General features: G+C 44.1%; 1 protein-coding gene across 1 annotated transcript in view; it reads left to right on the forward strand.

The window, feature by feature from the left end:
* The window catches only part of CHRM2 (cholinergic receptor muscarinic 2), a 293,551-nt gene that overhangs the window by 132,591 nt on the left and 144,419 nt on the right, over window positions 1-16,541 (forward strand). The window contains exon 2 of the mRNA XM_073621807.1: window positions 11,239-11,328. The gene's annotated coding sequence lies outside the window, so the exon portion shown is untranslated. The remainder of the gene's footprint in view (window positions 1-11,238; window positions 11,329-16,541) is intronic.

The following is a 16,541-nucleotide window of genomic DNA, read 5'->3' on the forward strand; positions in this document are numbered from 1 at the left end:
TACACATTTTACTAATATATATATAGGGTGGTTACTCACCCTTGTATACACTATATATTTGTCCACATTTCACTTAGCGCTGCATTTTATTATTTTTCACAGTTGGGAGCTATGGCCAACTGAAGCCTATTCAACATCTGTTCATGAACAATGGTGAGCGATAATACAACACTATCTAAGTTTCAATTGTTAAGGGAACTTTTCAGAGACAGTGATAGCTTGATGTGTTTCTTGTTTTATTATAACTATTACTGACACCTAATTACTGCATTTGATTTCTTGCCTAAATAATAAATTACTTATTGATTGCAGCTTAATTAAAGATATGTGAATTTTAGACAACATAACACTAACAATTCCACTTCATACCGCCATCACCGTGTAATGTTTTACTTACCCCTGGGCAAAGCAGGAACTGAATAATTAAAATCACCGGAGACGAATATATTGTAGAAAGTTCCCACACGTTTTATTAAATAAGGTCTCACACATGAATATGTATGTTTATTACAAGTAAGGAGATTACTGTCAGGAAACCTGTTATATCTAGTGCTTATAAGGTATAAGCTATTATATTTTTTCAACTATTGATACTGTTGTATGCAGATAAGAAACAGAAACTAAGAGGAGAAAGATGACACGATCAGTCTTCTGCTACTACTTTACTAGTCAATTACAGGCTGGGGGTGGGGAGGTGACGGAATTGTACTGCATGTGCAGCTCAGTGTACATTTCTAACAGAGCACCTGTGTGCAGGGATGAATGACGCACGTGTACACGGGAGAGACATAATTTCATGCTGGATAATCAATAGAAGTAGAAGCTGAAGTATTTCTGCCTTTGGTTACGCTTTAATGAAAACTTTAGGATTATATCATTTGTAGTAATGCCCTGTACACACGACCGGTTTAGCCGTCGAAATAAACTCTGATGGTTTTTCCCACGGAGTTCCGACAGAATTCTGCTCAAGCTGTCTTGTATACACACGGTCACACCAAATTCCGACCGTCCAGAACACGGTGACATACAACACGTAAGACAGGACTAGAAAAATGGAAGTTCAATAGCCAGTAGCCAATAGGTTCTGTCTCGTACTTGCTGCAGAGCATGCGTCGTTTTTGGTGCGTTGGAACAGCATACGGACGAGCGGTTTTCCCAATAGGAATTGGTTCCGTCGGAAAAATATAGACCATGTTCTCTATCTAAGTCCGTCTGAATTTTCGACAGAAAAAGTCCGATGGGGCATACACACGGTCAAAATATACAATGAAAAGCTCCCTTCAGACTCTTTCTGTCGGAAATTCCGCTCGTTTGTACGCGGCATTAGAGTGCAGTGGCCTGGAGTATGTCATATAAAGCCCAGTGTAAAAAAAGCAGTGGTCAGAAGTATGAAATGTATAGCATAGGAGGAGATTTACAAAAACTGGTGCACACAGAATCTGGTGCAGCAGTGCATAGTAACCAATCAGCTTCTAGGCTTTTAGTTCCACAGCTTAATACAACAAGCTGAAGTTAGAAGCTGATTGGTTACTATGCACAGCTGCACCTAATTCTATGTACATCAGTTTTAGTAAATCTCCCACGTAGTGTCTATAGTGCAGAGCTTGGGAGTGCATGAAAACAGAGTGCAGGGTTCAGGTGTGAGAGTTCAGGGCTCAGGAGTGCATAGCATACAGAGTGCAGGTAACAGGAGTGCGTAACATACAGAGTGCAGGGCACAGTAGTGCATAATATACAGAGTTCAGAGTGAAGGGCTCAGGAAATTGTAATGCAGAAAGTGCAGACCTCAGGAGTTTATATTGCACAGAGTAAAGGGCTCAGGGATATGTAGGTCAATGAAGGTAAGCCTCAGAAGTGTATATCTTACAGAGTACGGGGTCAGGAGTATGTAACACAGAGAGTACAGGGGTCAGGAGTAGGGATGAGCTTCGTGTTCGAGTCGAACCCATGTTCGACTCGAACATCGGCTGTTCGATCGTTCGCCGAATTGCGAACGTTATGGGCCGTTCGCGCTAAATTCGTGTGGCGCGTCACGGCCCATAATTCACTGCGGCATCGCAGTGCATTGCTGGCTGATGATTGGCCAAGCATGCACTATGACCCGCATGCTTGGCCAATCACAGCGCCGTCAGTAGAGAGAGCTGTAATTGGCCAAAGCCAGGGTGGCTTTGGCCAATTATGGCTCAGGGGATTTAGTACACACCCCACACTATATAAGGCCGCCTGCACGGCGGCCCTGTGTAGTGTGTGTTCCGGTGTGCTGAGAGATAGAGAGAGAGAGAGACAGTGTCATTTGATTTGAGTTAGATAGATTAGGCAGAACAGTCAGTCAGTTAGCTGCACTTACAGTGTATTGTGTATATATATGCATCCCAGGTGTTGCATATATATATATACACTGTATTCAGTTTAGCTAGATCCGTTCCTGTTATCTTCTATCTAGACTATTTACATTTAATGCAGTGCGTCCTGCTCACAGTGTTCAGCTAGATCCGTTCCTGCTATTTACATTTAGTGCAGTGCGTCCTGCTCACAGTGTTCAGCTAGATCCGTTCCTGTTATCTTCTAGACTATTTACATTTAGTGCAGTGCGTCCTGCTCACAGTGTTCAGCTAGATCCGTTCCTGTTATCTTCTAGACTATTTACATTTAGTGCAGTGCGTCCTGCTCACAGTGTTCAGCTAGATCCGTTCCTGTTAAATTCCTACTGACAGGCAGGCTTGTCTGGTTACAGTATATAAAGCTACCTGAAGAAAATTACAGGTGTTCTATTTGATCCTATTAGTACCACGGTCAGGCAGCTAGACTATTTACATTTAGTACAGTGCGTCCTGCTCACAGTGTTCAGCTAGATCCGTTCCTGTTATCTTCCTACTGACAGGCAGGCTTGTCTGGTTACAGTATATAAAGCTACCTGAAGAAAATTACAGGTGTTCTATTTGATCCTATTAGTACCACGGTCAGGCAGCTAGACTATTTACATTTAGTACAGTGCGTCCTGCTCACAGTGTACAGCTAGATCCGTTCCTGTTATCTTCCTACTGACAGGCAGGCTTGTCTGGTTACAGTATATAAAGCTACCTGAAGAAAATTACAGGTGTTCTATTTGATCCTATTAGTACCACGGTCAAGCAGCTAGACTATTTACATTTAGTACAGTGCGTCCTGCTCACAGTGTTCAGCTAGATCCGTTCCTGTTATCTTCCTACTGACAGGCAGGCTTGTCTGGTTACAGTATATAAAGCTACCTGAAGAAAATTACAGGTGTTCTATTTGATCCTATTAGTACCACGGTCAGGCAGCTAGACTATTTACATTTAGTACAGTGCGTCCTGCTCACAGTGTTCAGCTAGATCCGTTCCTGTTATCTTCCTACTGACAGGCAGGCTTGTCTGGTTACAGTATATAAAGCTACCTGAAGAAAATTACAGGTGTTCTATTTGATCCTATTAGTACCACGGTCAGGCAGCTAGACTATTTACATTTAGTACAGTGCGTCCTGCTCACAGTGTACAGCTAGATCCGTTCCTGTTATCTTCCTACTGACCGGCAGGCTTGTCTGGTTACAGTATATAAAGCTACCTGAAGAAAATTACAGGTGTTCTATTTGATCCTATTAGTACCACGGTCAGGCAGCTAGACTATTTACATTTAGTACAGTGCGTCCTGCTCACAGTGTTCAGCTAGATCTGTTCCTGTTATCTTCCTACTGACAGGCAGGCTTGTCTGGTTACAGTATATAAAGCTACCTGAAGAAAATTACAGGTGTTCTATTTGATCCTATTAGTACCACGGTCAGGCAGCTAGACTATTTACATTTAGTACAGTGCGTCCTGCTCACAGTGTTCAGCTAGATCCGTTCCTGTTATCTTCCTACTGACAGGCAGGCTTGTCTGGTTACAGTATATAAAGCTACCGGAAGAAAATTACAGGTGTTCTATTTGATCCTATTAGTACCACGGTCAGGCAGCTAGACTATTTACATTTAGTACAGTGCGTCCTGCTCACAGTGTACAGCTAGATCCGTTCCTGTTATCTTCCTACTGACAGGCAGGCTTGTCTGGTTACAGTATATAAAGCTACCTGAAGAAAATTACAGGTGTTCTATTTGATCCTATTAGTACCACGGTCAGGCAGCTAGACTATTTACATTTAGTACAGTGCGTCCTGCTCACAGTGTTCAGCTAGATCCGTTCCTGTTATCTTCCTACTGACAGGCAGGCTTGTCTGGTTACAGTATATAAAGCTACTTGAAGAAAATTACAGGTGTTCTATCCCAGCTTAGTGCAGCTACAGGCCATTAGTATGTCTGGAAGGCCAAGAAGGAGAGGCAGACAGTCACAAGCCAATAAGAGAGGGCAAGCAGGCTCTGTGTCTAGTGCTGGTCGTGGAGACGGTGCATCCTCATCAGCACGTGGCCATGGGACACGCTTGGCCTTTTTTTCGGCAGCTGGCCGTGTTGAGCCGCAACATGCGGAAGACTTGGTCGAGTGGATGACCAAGCCGTCCTCATCCTCCTCATCCTCTCTCACCCATGCCCAGGGTGCTTTGTCTGGCAAAGCAGCGGCCTCTTCCCTCAGCTCAATGTCATCAGTGACTCCTTCCCTAGCTCCACCATGTCCTCATGAGGATTCCCTCGAACTGTTTGACCACAGTGTTGGGTACATGCTCCAGGAGGATGCCCAGCGTTTGGAAGGCTCTGATGACGATACTGAGCTCGATGAAGGCAGTAACATGAGCACGGACAGAGGGGGTGCCCAAGAAGGACAGTAATCTGGCAGTCATGCTCCCCCTGCTGCAGCATACTGCCAGGTTTGCTCCAGTGATGAGGAGGGAGGGGATGATGAGGTCACTGACTCAACGTGGGTGCCTGATAGGAGAGAGGAGGAGGAGGAGGAGGAGGAGGAGGAGGAGGAGGCGGCGGCACATCACCAACGAGGCAGGATGCCCTCCAGGGGCCAGCCTAAGGGCAGCACATTGACTGCATCACACCCCAAAGCTCCACATGTGCAGGGCGCTGCAGTCTCTGCGCGTTATTCAAAAAGTTCTTTGGTGTGGGCCTTTTTTGAGACGAGTGCATCAGATCGCACCGCTGCTATTTGCAACATATGTCTCAAGCGTATCTCGCGTGGCCAAAACATCTCCCGCTTGGGTACCACATGCTTGACCAGACATATGTTGACCTGCCATGCAGTTCGTTGGCAAGCGTATCTAAAAGACCCACACCAAAGAACAAAGAGGATCTCTCCTTGCTCCTCATCAGCTGAGATTTCCAACCCCACTAGACCTTCAGTCCTCTCTGAGACCTGCAGTGAGAGGAATGAAGGTGTAGAATTAGGTGTGTCACAGCCAAGTACTTGTGGGCAATCTGCTTTTGGTACACCGACGTCAGATTGTACCAGGCAAATTTCCCTGCCCCAGCTGCTGCACCGCCGAAAGAAGTTTGCTCCCAGCCATCCACATGCCCAGCGGTTGAATGCTAGCTTGGCAAAATTGCTAGCACTTCAACTGCTGCCTTTTCAGTTGGTAGACTCTGCCCCCTTCCGTGAGTTTGTGGAATGTGCGGTTCCTCAGTGGCAGGTACCCAAACGCCACTTTTTCTCACGGAAGGCGATTCCGGCTCTCTACCGGCATGTGGAAGGCAATGTCCATGCCTCGCTGGACAGGGCGGTCAGCGGTAAGGTGCATATTACCGCTGACTCATGGTCCAGCAGGCATGGACAGGGACGTTACCTAAGTTTCACGGCGCATTGGGTGACTCTGCTGGCAGCTGGGAAGGATGCAGGACAAGGTGCAGTAGTGTTGGAGGTTGTTCCGCCACCACGCCTCCAAAATGCTGATTGTGACACACCTCTCTCCTCCACCCCCTCCTCTTCTTCTTCCTCCATGGCCTCTTCCTCGGAACCAGCGGTGCTCCGTAGGCGTTCAAGGGGCTACGCAAGTACGCAGGCCAAAAGATGCCATGCGGTGCTTGAGCTGGTGTGCTTGGGGGACAGGAGCCACACTGGGGCAGAGGTTTTGTCAGCTCTGCAGGGGCAGGTTCAGAGGTGGTTGACGCCACGCCAACTTAAGGCAGGAATGGTGGTTTGCGACAATGGCACCAACCTCCTCTCTGCCCTCCGACAGGGACAAATGACCCATGTGCCCTGTTTGGCTCACGTCCTTAACTTGGTGGTGCAGCGGTTCTTGGGCAGGTACCCGGGCTTACAGGATGTCCTGAGGCAGGCCAGGAAAGTCTGTGTGCATTTCCGCCGGTCATATAATGCCAGTGCTCGGCTGACGGACCTCCAAAAGGAGTTTAACCTGCCCAAGAACCGCCTAATCTGTGACATGCCCACCAGGTGGAACTCAACGTTGGCCATGCTGCAGCGGCTGCACACGCAGCAGAGGGCCATCAATGAGTACCTGTGCGACTATGGCACCAGGACAGGGTCAGGGGAGCTTGGTTTTTTTTCCCCACGCCAGTGGGCCATGATCAGGGATGCATGCACTGTCCTGTCACCATTCGAGGAGGCCACGAGGATGGTGAGCAGTGACAGTGCATGCATCAGTGACACTGTCCCCCTTGTCCACCTGTTGGAGCACACGCTGCGTGGAATAATGGACAGGGCACTTGAGGCAGAACAGAGGCAGGAAGAGGAGGACTTCCTTAGCTCTCAAGGCCCCCTTTATCCAGACAGTGTTCCTGCGTGCCCGCCGATCACACAGGAAGAGGACGAGGAGGAAGAGGAGGAGGAGTAAGATTGTGTCAGTATGGAGGTGGAGCCTGGCACTCAGCATCAGCAGCAGTCTTTAAGGGATCAGTCCCAAGAAACACATGGACTTGTACGTGGCTGGGAGGAGGTGGCTGCGGACCATGTCGTTCTTAGTGACCCAGAGGACTCCGGACCGAATGCCTCAGCAAACCTACGCTGCATGGCCTCCCTGATCCTGCAAAGCCTGCGTAAGGATCCTCGTATTCGTGGTATCAAGGAGAAGGACCAATACTGGCTGGCAACCCTCCTTGATCCACGTTACAAGGGTAAGGTTGCGGACCTTATCTTGCCATCGCAGAGGGAGCAGAGGATGAAACATCTTCGGGAGGCCTTGCAGAAAGGTCTGTGCAACGCGTTCCCAGAGACTGGGAGGTTACAAACTCCTGTTTCTGGACAACGTGTTGCTGAGGCTTCGGTCAGTCAAAGAAGGAGCGGTGGAGAAGGTGGCCGTCTGACCGATGCGTTCAGACAATTTTTTGGTCCGCAGCCCCAAGGTATGATCGGTTCCAGCAACCATCGCCAGCGTCTGTTTTACATGGTGCAGGAATACCTAGGGGCAAGATCAGACTTGGACACCTTTCCCACCGAAAATCCTCTGGGTTACTGGGTCTTGAGGATGGATCACTGGCCAGAGCTTGCACAGTATGCAATTGAGCTACTGGCCTGTCCTGCATCCAGCGTTCTTTCGGAACGCACATTCAGTGCTGCTGGAGGCGTGGTAACCGATCACAGGGTGCGTCTGTCCACCGACTCGGTCGATCGGCTGACCTTCATAAAAATGAATGAGTCTTGGATCACCACCAGCTACCAAGCACCTGATGCTGATGTAACCGAATAATTTTTTTTGAAATCTCAGATCCCTTCAAAGACTGCCTATGCTGATGCTGAGTGACTATCCCTGAGTAATTATCCTCTTCCTCCTCAATCATCACGCTGATAGCTTGTAAGAACATTTTTGGTTCTGGGCGCCACCACCAGTGCCTAAGGCACAATTTTTCAGCCCCTGTTTAACAGGGGCGTGTAATTACAATTTTTGATGTAATACTTTGCAGCAGGGCTCGTTCCTGCATTCCAACTAGAGTGTCTGTGAGGGGTTGCAGTGTTGTGGCACCAGCACCAGTGCCTAAGGCCCAATTTTTCTGCCCCTGTCTAACAGGGGCGTGTAATTACAATTTTTGATGCAATACTTTGCAGCAGGGCTCGTTCCTGCGTTCCAACTAGAGTGTCTGTGAGGGGTTGCAGTGTTGTGGCACCAGCACCAGTGCCTAAGGCCCAATTTTTCTGCCCCTGTCTAACAGGGGCGTGTAATTACAATTTTTGATGCAATACTTTGCAGCAGGGCTCGTTCCTGCGTTCCAACTAGAGTGTCTGTGAGGGGTTGCAGTGTTGTGGCACCAGCACCAGTGCCTAAGGCCCAATTTTTCTGCCCCTGTCTAACAGGGGCGTGTAATTACAATTTTTGATGCAATACTTTGCAGCAGGGCTCGTTCCTGCGTTCCAACTAGAGTGTCTGTGAGGGGTTGCAGTGTTGTGGCACCAGCACCAGTGCCTAAGGCCCAATTTTTCTGCCCCTGTCTAACAGGGGCGTGTAATTACAATTTTTGAAGCAATACTTTGCAGCAGGGCTCGTTCCTGCGTTCCAACTAGAGTGTCTGTGAGGGGTTGCAGTGTTGTGGCACCAGCACCAGTGCCTAAGGCCTAATTTTTCAGCTCGTGTTCAACAGGGGCATGTAATTACAATTCTTGATCTAATATTTCACAGCAGGGCCCTGTGAGGGCTTACAGTGTTGTGGCCACAGCAACACCTAAGGCCCAAATTTCTGCTGAGTATATAGGGCAGGACCCTACTTTCAAACATCTAACTTACAAACGACTCCTACTTGCAAACGGAAGGAGACAACAGGAAGTGAGATGAAATCTACCCCTAGGAAGGGAAATTCTTTCCTGTAAGAGTTAATATGGGAAAACAATTTCTCCTTTCCACTGATGCTTTCCAATCCTTGTTCCACAAAAAAACCCAAATTTTCAAAAAACATTTTTCATTGGGACAAAAAAGTGAGGTGAAATCTTCTGAAGAGGAGGAAAGACAGCAAAACAAATGTCACAGGGGTGATAACCCTTCCCTATGTTTTCCAAAAAGCTTAGAAAAGATTTTTTGGCTGGAGCTAAACACGTTAAAAATGTTCAAAATTACAAACAGATTCTACTTAACAACAAACCTACAGTCCCTGTCTTGTTTGCACCGCCTGTATACTGCTGTTCAGAGTATATAGGGCCTGGTGGCCCCACACCTTTCCTTATTTTAATTTGGGTGCGGGGTTCCCCTTAATATCCATACAAGACCCAAAGGGCCTGGTAATGGTCTGGGGGATACCCATGCCGTTTGTCTCACTGATTTTCATCCATATTGCCATGACCCGACATGACATTAAACCCGCAAGCAGTTTTAAATGAGATTTTTTCCTTTAAAAATGACATTTGGTGCAGGGACTGTTCTAAACATGGGAAACACGCGTCACTTTACAGGCATACTATAGACACCCCCCAGGTACGATATTTAAAGGAATATTTCACTTTTTTTTTTTTTTACTTTAAGCATCATTAAAATCACTGCTCCCGAAAAAACGGCCGTTTTTAAAAGTTTTTTTTGCATTGATACATGTCCCCTGGGGTAGGACCCGGGTCCCCAAACCCTTTTTAGGACAATACCATGCAAATTAGCCTTTAAAATGAGCACTTTTGATTTCGAACGTTCGAGTCCCATAGACGTCAATGGGGTTCTAACGTTCGTGCGAACTTTCGGTCCGTTCGCGGGTTCTGGTGCGAACCGAACCGGGGGGTGTTCGGCTCATCCCTAGTCAGGAGTATGTAACACAGAGGGTGCAGCAGTCAGGAGTGCATTATGCACAGACTGCAGGGGTTAGGAGTGCGTTTCGCAGAGTGTGTAGGAGTCAAATGCGCATCACGCACAAAAATCACTCCCTCCCCCAATTAGAAATCTTCCCCACAGCACAACCCCCCCCCCCAAGAGACCCAATCCCCCCAGTACAAATTTTTTCCAAAAGCCTAAAAAGCCCCCCTTCCCAACACAGTCTCCCCCTACCGGCTCTCCCCTTCAGTTTAGACCACCCCCTCCCAGACCCTTCTCAGTACAGTCCTCCCCAGTACAGACCACCCTTCCCAGCCCACACCACACTACAAACCCTACCCAGTACAGACCCCTTCTCCCCCAGCAGAGAATCCCCTCAGTACAGATGTCCCTCCGAGCACCCAACACTTTTCAGTCCATCAGATCATAAATAAATTAACATTCTTGTAAACATTTGAGAAGCCATTTAAATAATAATATTAATAATAATAAAAATTAAAGAGATCCCATCGCTAGACCATTCATTTCAACAAGAATCTTCCCATAAGATTATATGTGCATTTTTTTTCCAAAAGCTTTATTTGAAGCAAAGAAATACAACAATTTGTATAGTTAAAGAAATCATTAGTGCATCATCACAACAGCTCAAGTACTATTCTTTTCAAAAACTGCATAACAGTTAGAACATGAAGATTATATGTGCATTAAAGATATTTTATGCATGCTATTCACCTGTAAAAGCCCCCCTCGTGTAGACAATAAAAAGCCCTGAAACTGCTGCTGGGTGCCACCATATTGGAAAAAATGTCAGCATCCCCAGCAGACTGAGAGCTATCACTCAGTGACGCTCTATAACAGGGGTCTCAAACTGGCGGCCCTCCAGCTGTTGCGAAACTCCAAGTCCCATGAGGCATTGCAAGGCTGACAGTTACAAGCATGACTCCCACAGGCAGAGGACTTGGAGTTTGGTAACAGCTGGAGGGCCGCCAGTTTGAGACCCCTTCTCCATAGTGTTCCTCATCACTCCTCCACACTGCTACATAAAAGGTTATATAGGAAGGAGCAGAAGAGCTGGGCCAGCACAAGCAAGTATTTATACACTCCCAGAAGAGGAGAGGGTTATGATGTGCAAGGAAATGCAAGGGAAGGCTATGATGTGCATAATTCACAGAAAGTAGAAACACTGCAAGTAAGCATTTCAAATGATTTTGCTGTGTTTTTGACTGTAATTCTTTTTAGGCTAATGACAGAAGGGATTATTTACTAAAGGAAAATCCACTTTGCACTACAAGTGCAAACTACAAGTGCAAAATTTGAAATTGAGGGGGACATGCAAGGAAATCAAAAAACAGCATTTTAGCTTGCACATGATTGGATGATAAATTCAGCAGAGCTTCCCCCCATTTCAGATCTACCCCTCAGCTTTAAAGCGACTGCACTTCCAAGTGCACTTTGTACTTGTAGTTTGCACTTGTAGTGCAAAGTGGATTTGCCTTTAGTAAATAACCCCCGAAGTCTCATTAAGCAATATACAGTATTCTATTTGTTTTATTGCTTGTTTATTCATGTGACGGTGGTGCATTAAATACTGACGCATGCTCTATTCTTTTGCAGGAAGTTTTTCAATGGATTGCTGGCACTGTTCTCTCTGGCTCTGCAGGGCTTAATCGCGCTCCAGGATTCCCAATTTACACAACGACTGAGGTAGGAAGGTTTCGCCTTAAATGAAATAAGGATTTCAATCAGTGCCCTGTCTCAATGCGTTATGCGACTCCTAGCTGACTATATGTAGAAAACCCAGTTCATTTATTCTGGACGGGAACAGAGAGATCTCTCCTTGTAGGGGAAATCCTCTTCAGGTGGAGGCCATGTGCCGGCAGCCATTGTGTGCTGAGCTATATGATATAGAGACTGTGCAGCACTGTAGGAGCTGACAGCAGATAAAGCCTTCTCCACATCTGCACATTCTCACTAAACTAGAGATAGTGCTTCATCTCTGGATGCTTTCCATATCTATAGTACTTGTATTTTCCATCACACGCAGGGTCAGCATTGCATACCAGTGTTCTAAAGGAAAACCTCCTTTTAATGAGGACTGTACCCAGTGTGTGCGCGTGTATAGGGAAATGGGAAGGAGGGAAGAAGGAAAATGAGAAAAAAATGGAGGAAAGAAGGAAGAAAGGAGAAGATAAATAGACAAAGAAGAGAAATAAAAAATAATGGATTGAGAAATAGAAGGAAGGAAAGGAAACCGTTTGAAATATTAGATAGATCTAAGAAGGAAGAAAAGAAAGGAGGAAAAAAGAAAAAAAAGGAAAGAAAGAAAGAAAGAAAGAGAGAGACGGAAAGAAAGAGAGAAAGAGAGAGAGAGAGACGGAAAGAAAGAAAGAGAGAAAGAAAGAGAGAGAAAAAAAGAGAAAGAAAGAAGGGAAGAAGGAAGGATAAAAGGAAAGGGAGTGAGGAAAGATATTAGTGAGTGAGAAATAATATTAGATAGGCCTCATGTACACTCCAGCGGTTAAACTAAAGTTTAAGAGCAGTTAGGCGTTTTTTTCAGCAGCCCCTGAACTCGCCTCTGTGTTATCTTATGTGTCATTTTATAGGACTTTAGAGGCAGTTGAGGTTACAGGCATTTTTTTGAAAGCAGAAAAATCGCATTCAGAACAGTAGTTTACTGGCATTTCAAACGCTAAATGCTTGTAACCGCATTTATGCGAATATGCGTTTATAAGCGTTTTTATAGGGGAAAACATTTCTGATCATTTTTGAACATATAAAAATGTTGAAAAAAACACAAATTTTACCACATGCTGGCACCTGTATCAATGGTTGAGTCTAGTAGTCAGGAACTCTGGTCTTCTCATGCAATTTTCTACATCTTCGGAGCCTCAGCAACATCAGGAGCATTTCCTCACACATGCTTATGATGGGATCCATAATGAAAACACAAAATATAAGACAGCCATCTACAAGCACAATCCTTTTCTTCTCTCACAGAATGGCTGAAATAGTTCATAATTTACTTGCATTGTGGGCATTTTTGGAGGGTCTCCTGGGGTTATCTTTAAATAATGCTGCGAACCATAAACTCGCATAAACTCAGTATATAAAAGCTGTAAAATGGGCGTTTTTCACTGTCGGTTTCTAGCTGTCAAGTTTCCAGGAGGAAGGGAAGAAAGGAAAAAAAAGGATAGAAAGAAGGAGATTCGATAGACAAGAAAGAAAAAGGCATGGGATTAAAAAATGAAATAAGGATGACGAAAGAAAGAAAGAAAGAAAGAAAGAAAGAAAGAAAGAAAGAAAGAAAGAAAGAAAGAAAGAAAGAAAGAAAGAAAGAAAGAGGGAAAAAAAGAGAAAAAGAAAGAGAAAGAGGGAGAGAGAGAGAGAGAGAGAGAGAGAGAGAGAGAGAGAGGGGGGGGGGGGAGAGGGGGAGGAAGAAAGAGAAAGAGAAAGAGAGAGAGAGAGAGAGAGAGAGGGAGAGGGAGAGAGAGAGAAAGAAAGACATAAGAAGGGAGGAATGGATATGAATAGGAAAGAGAGAAAATAAGAAAATAGAGGCAATGAAAAAAGGACAGAAGGAGGGAAGGAAGGGAGAAAGGCAGGGAGGAATGATATTAGTAAGATTAGTGACTGAGAACAAATATTGGATAGAACTAAGAAGAAAGGAAAGAAGGAAGGAGATCAATAGACAAGGAAGAAAAAAGGCATGGAATGGAAAAATGAAATAAGGATGAGAGAATGAGAGAAGGGATGGATACAAGGAAAGAAAGAAAAAGAAACAAACAAACAAAAAAACAAAGTGAAAAAGAAGGAAAGAAAGAAAGAAAGAAAGAAAGAAAGAAAGAAAGAAAGAAAGAAAGAAAGAAAGAAAGAAAGAAAGAAAGAAAGAAAGAAAGAAAGAAAGAAAGAAAAAAGACATAAGGATAAAGGAAAGGATATGAATAGGAAAGAGAGAAAAGAAAAATATCAATGGAAGGAAGAAAGGACAGAAGGAGGAAAGGAAGGGAGAAAAGGAGGGAGGAAAGAAGAAAGGAAGGAAGGACAGGAAACTGTAAGACGTGCCGCCAGGCGGATAGACCTAAGAAGGAAATATATAAAGTAGGATATGAATAGAAAAGAAAGCAAAAATAGAAGGACGAAAAAGAAAAGAATAAAGGAGGGAAGTAATGAAAGAAAGAATGAAGGAGGGGAGGGAGGGAGGAAGGGAGAAAGATTTCTGTTTACATATGGATGAATAAGAGTGTAATGTAAGTAAGTAAGTAATATTTCGACAGATAAACCAAAGAACGAGCGAAGATATACTGTGGAACGAGAGATTGCATGGATGGATTAGCGTTAAGACTGACTGTTCCTTATAAAATCTGGTCACATGACCATACACTATGGCCTCTCTCTTGCTAATCCCCACTTGTTGTAGTGAGAGGTCATTTTTCCACTTACTTGGAGGAAGATTTTACTTATTGCATACAAATCAGCGGTTTCCCAGAGCCTGTAATCGGCACAATCTACAAGAGGCTCCACCACTGCTCACAAGTGCCTGGAGGAGATCTCTGCGGTGAAGTGCCTATTCTCTCTGCATTTCCCAGAAACACTACACAGCCGATCATTCACACTTCTTTCTATGTCAGGATGCATCTGGTACATACATCCAGATCTGATTCAAATGATTATTATTTTTCACTAATTATACGTTTCTTCTGCTGTACATAAAGCTGTATTCAGGAGAAAAAATGCTGGAAAATCTCAGAGATGTCTCTCTGATACACCGAAAGCCTTTGCATGGCGGTTAATTGCACAGGAAGTGGCAATGTGGGTGACGAGCAAAGGCTCACACTGACAGAATATTCATGTTTCCCACACACAGGCTCTCTGGAATCGAGGAATATTTATTGCACTTTACTATATTAGCAAAATATACTAAACAGAGCCCACACACAGAGCCATAGGGACAGATTCAATGACATCATAGAGGGAAGCGCAGTCCCTGGTGAAACCTACCCCAATATCTTCCACCTCCTTTTCAAGGGTATAACGTGTACCCCTTTTAACCTAATAAAGTGGACCTATCATCAGATATAATTTTTCATGTTAAGTCAATGCATGCTTAGTAAGTAGTAAATGTTAGGGATTACGCACATAGGACGTTTTAAAAATGCCAGCGCTACAGCAGTGCTAAAAATGGGTGTTTTTTTCTCATTAAGCTGCGTTTTTACATTAGCGTTTTTGCGCATTTTCCCACGTTTTCCGGTTGTTTTTTGGTGTTGGTGTTTTTCATTAAAAACACTCCCTAGAATTTAAAAACGTCAAGCGTGACACGTTTAGACGCGTTTAGACGCATTTTTTGGTGTTTTTCACTTTTACAGCTCATTTTTGCTGCTCCTGAAAGCACAGGCTGTCAATTTTTTCTACTGCCCCTAAACGCTTATGCCTCCAAAGGCCTCCGACAGTTTATGTGTGCATGGACACATAGGCTAACATGGAAGGGCTTTTAGATGCAGTTAAAAAAAATGTCAAACGCCCCTAATAGCAGCTGTAAAAACGTTCTGTGTGCATGAGCTCTAACTCTTCTAAGAATTTTTTACCTTTCACAGAGATCACAGTACTCCTCCCGACAATGCCTTCATATGCTTTTCCTACAGAATGACGGAGCCATCTTTGTTCAGGCATCAAGGGTCACCATTATACTTCCTGGACTGAGATACTGGTTGAGAGATGACACAATCATGTAAATCCTGGTGGCTATGCAGTTTGCTCTGGGCAAATGGGGACAAAATTTAATGTTATTAAGCTATTTTCTCTCCAGGTTGGATGTTTTTCACTTATACAGAATAGAGTGAAGCAGGAAAATATAGCATTATCACCGCTAGATGGAGCTGATGATCATAGGGGAAAAATATTCGTTTACTATGATTGTCAACTCAATCTAGTGGCCATAGTGTGATATTTTTCTGATTTACTCTATACTGTTTGAGTGAAAAACATTTGTCCTGGAGATAAAATAGCCTAATAAGATTTGTTTTTGCCACCATTTGCACCAAACAAAAATAAATGTGGTATCACAGGATAGATAGCGTGACAATTTTTTTTTTTTAACAATATACCCCTTTTTATGTAAATGTTAACATATTGCCAGTCTTTCTGGAAATACTGCAAAAAAAAACTTTCTATGAAAAAAAAAAAAAATATATATTAATGGGGCCTATTGCCTTTGTCAGTCAGGAGCACATAGACATTAAATTTATTGTTGCTCTTTGTGCCTGAAACATTGTAGAAAATAAAAGACCAGATTGATCTGCCAATTTTTGAAATGCAGTACCTTTAGCACTCAGCTGCAAAACATCGAAGTAACATAAACCTCTAGAATTTCATTTATATCCACTTTAAGAACTGGCTCCTACTTTGCAACTTTCTAAAATAGGAAAGAGGAACACTTTTTGAGGCACAAATATTCAGGCAAAGGTTGAACCACTGCTGGACAAGATTTAACAATCCAACAACCAACTTATTATTTATCAGAATGAAATTACAATTTGTTAGACACCAAATATGATATAGATAATATTAATTATGATCTTGGGAGGTTCAATGTGTCTTAATAGTCTTGTGGACCCTGTAAATTATGAGTGTTTGGTGTCTGATTGGTATCTTATACATTTATGTAACTCCATTACAGTATGAGTTATGGAGATTGTGAGAAACTCTATTTAGCTGTAGGTGAGTGTTGAAAAAAAAATCATTCCCTGACCTAGACTTGCATTTTCAACCTTTTTTCAGTTACGGCACCCTATCACATCAGGGTCCCTACCATCATCGAGTCCTCTTATCCATCTCTGATCCAGGTGTGTCTTCTGCTCAGGGCACCACAGGGGAACCCAAATGGCACCCTGGTTAAAAAACAAAGTCCTAAACATTATATG

Source organism: Aquarana catesbeiana, linkage group LG03, assembly GCF_042186555.1.
Source record: "Aquarana catesbeiana isolate 2022-GZ linkage group LG03, ASM4218655v1, whole genome shotgun sequence".
Taxonomy (NCBI): Eukaryota; Metazoa; Chordata; class Amphibia; order Anura; family Ranidae; genus Aquarana; species Aquarana catesbeiana.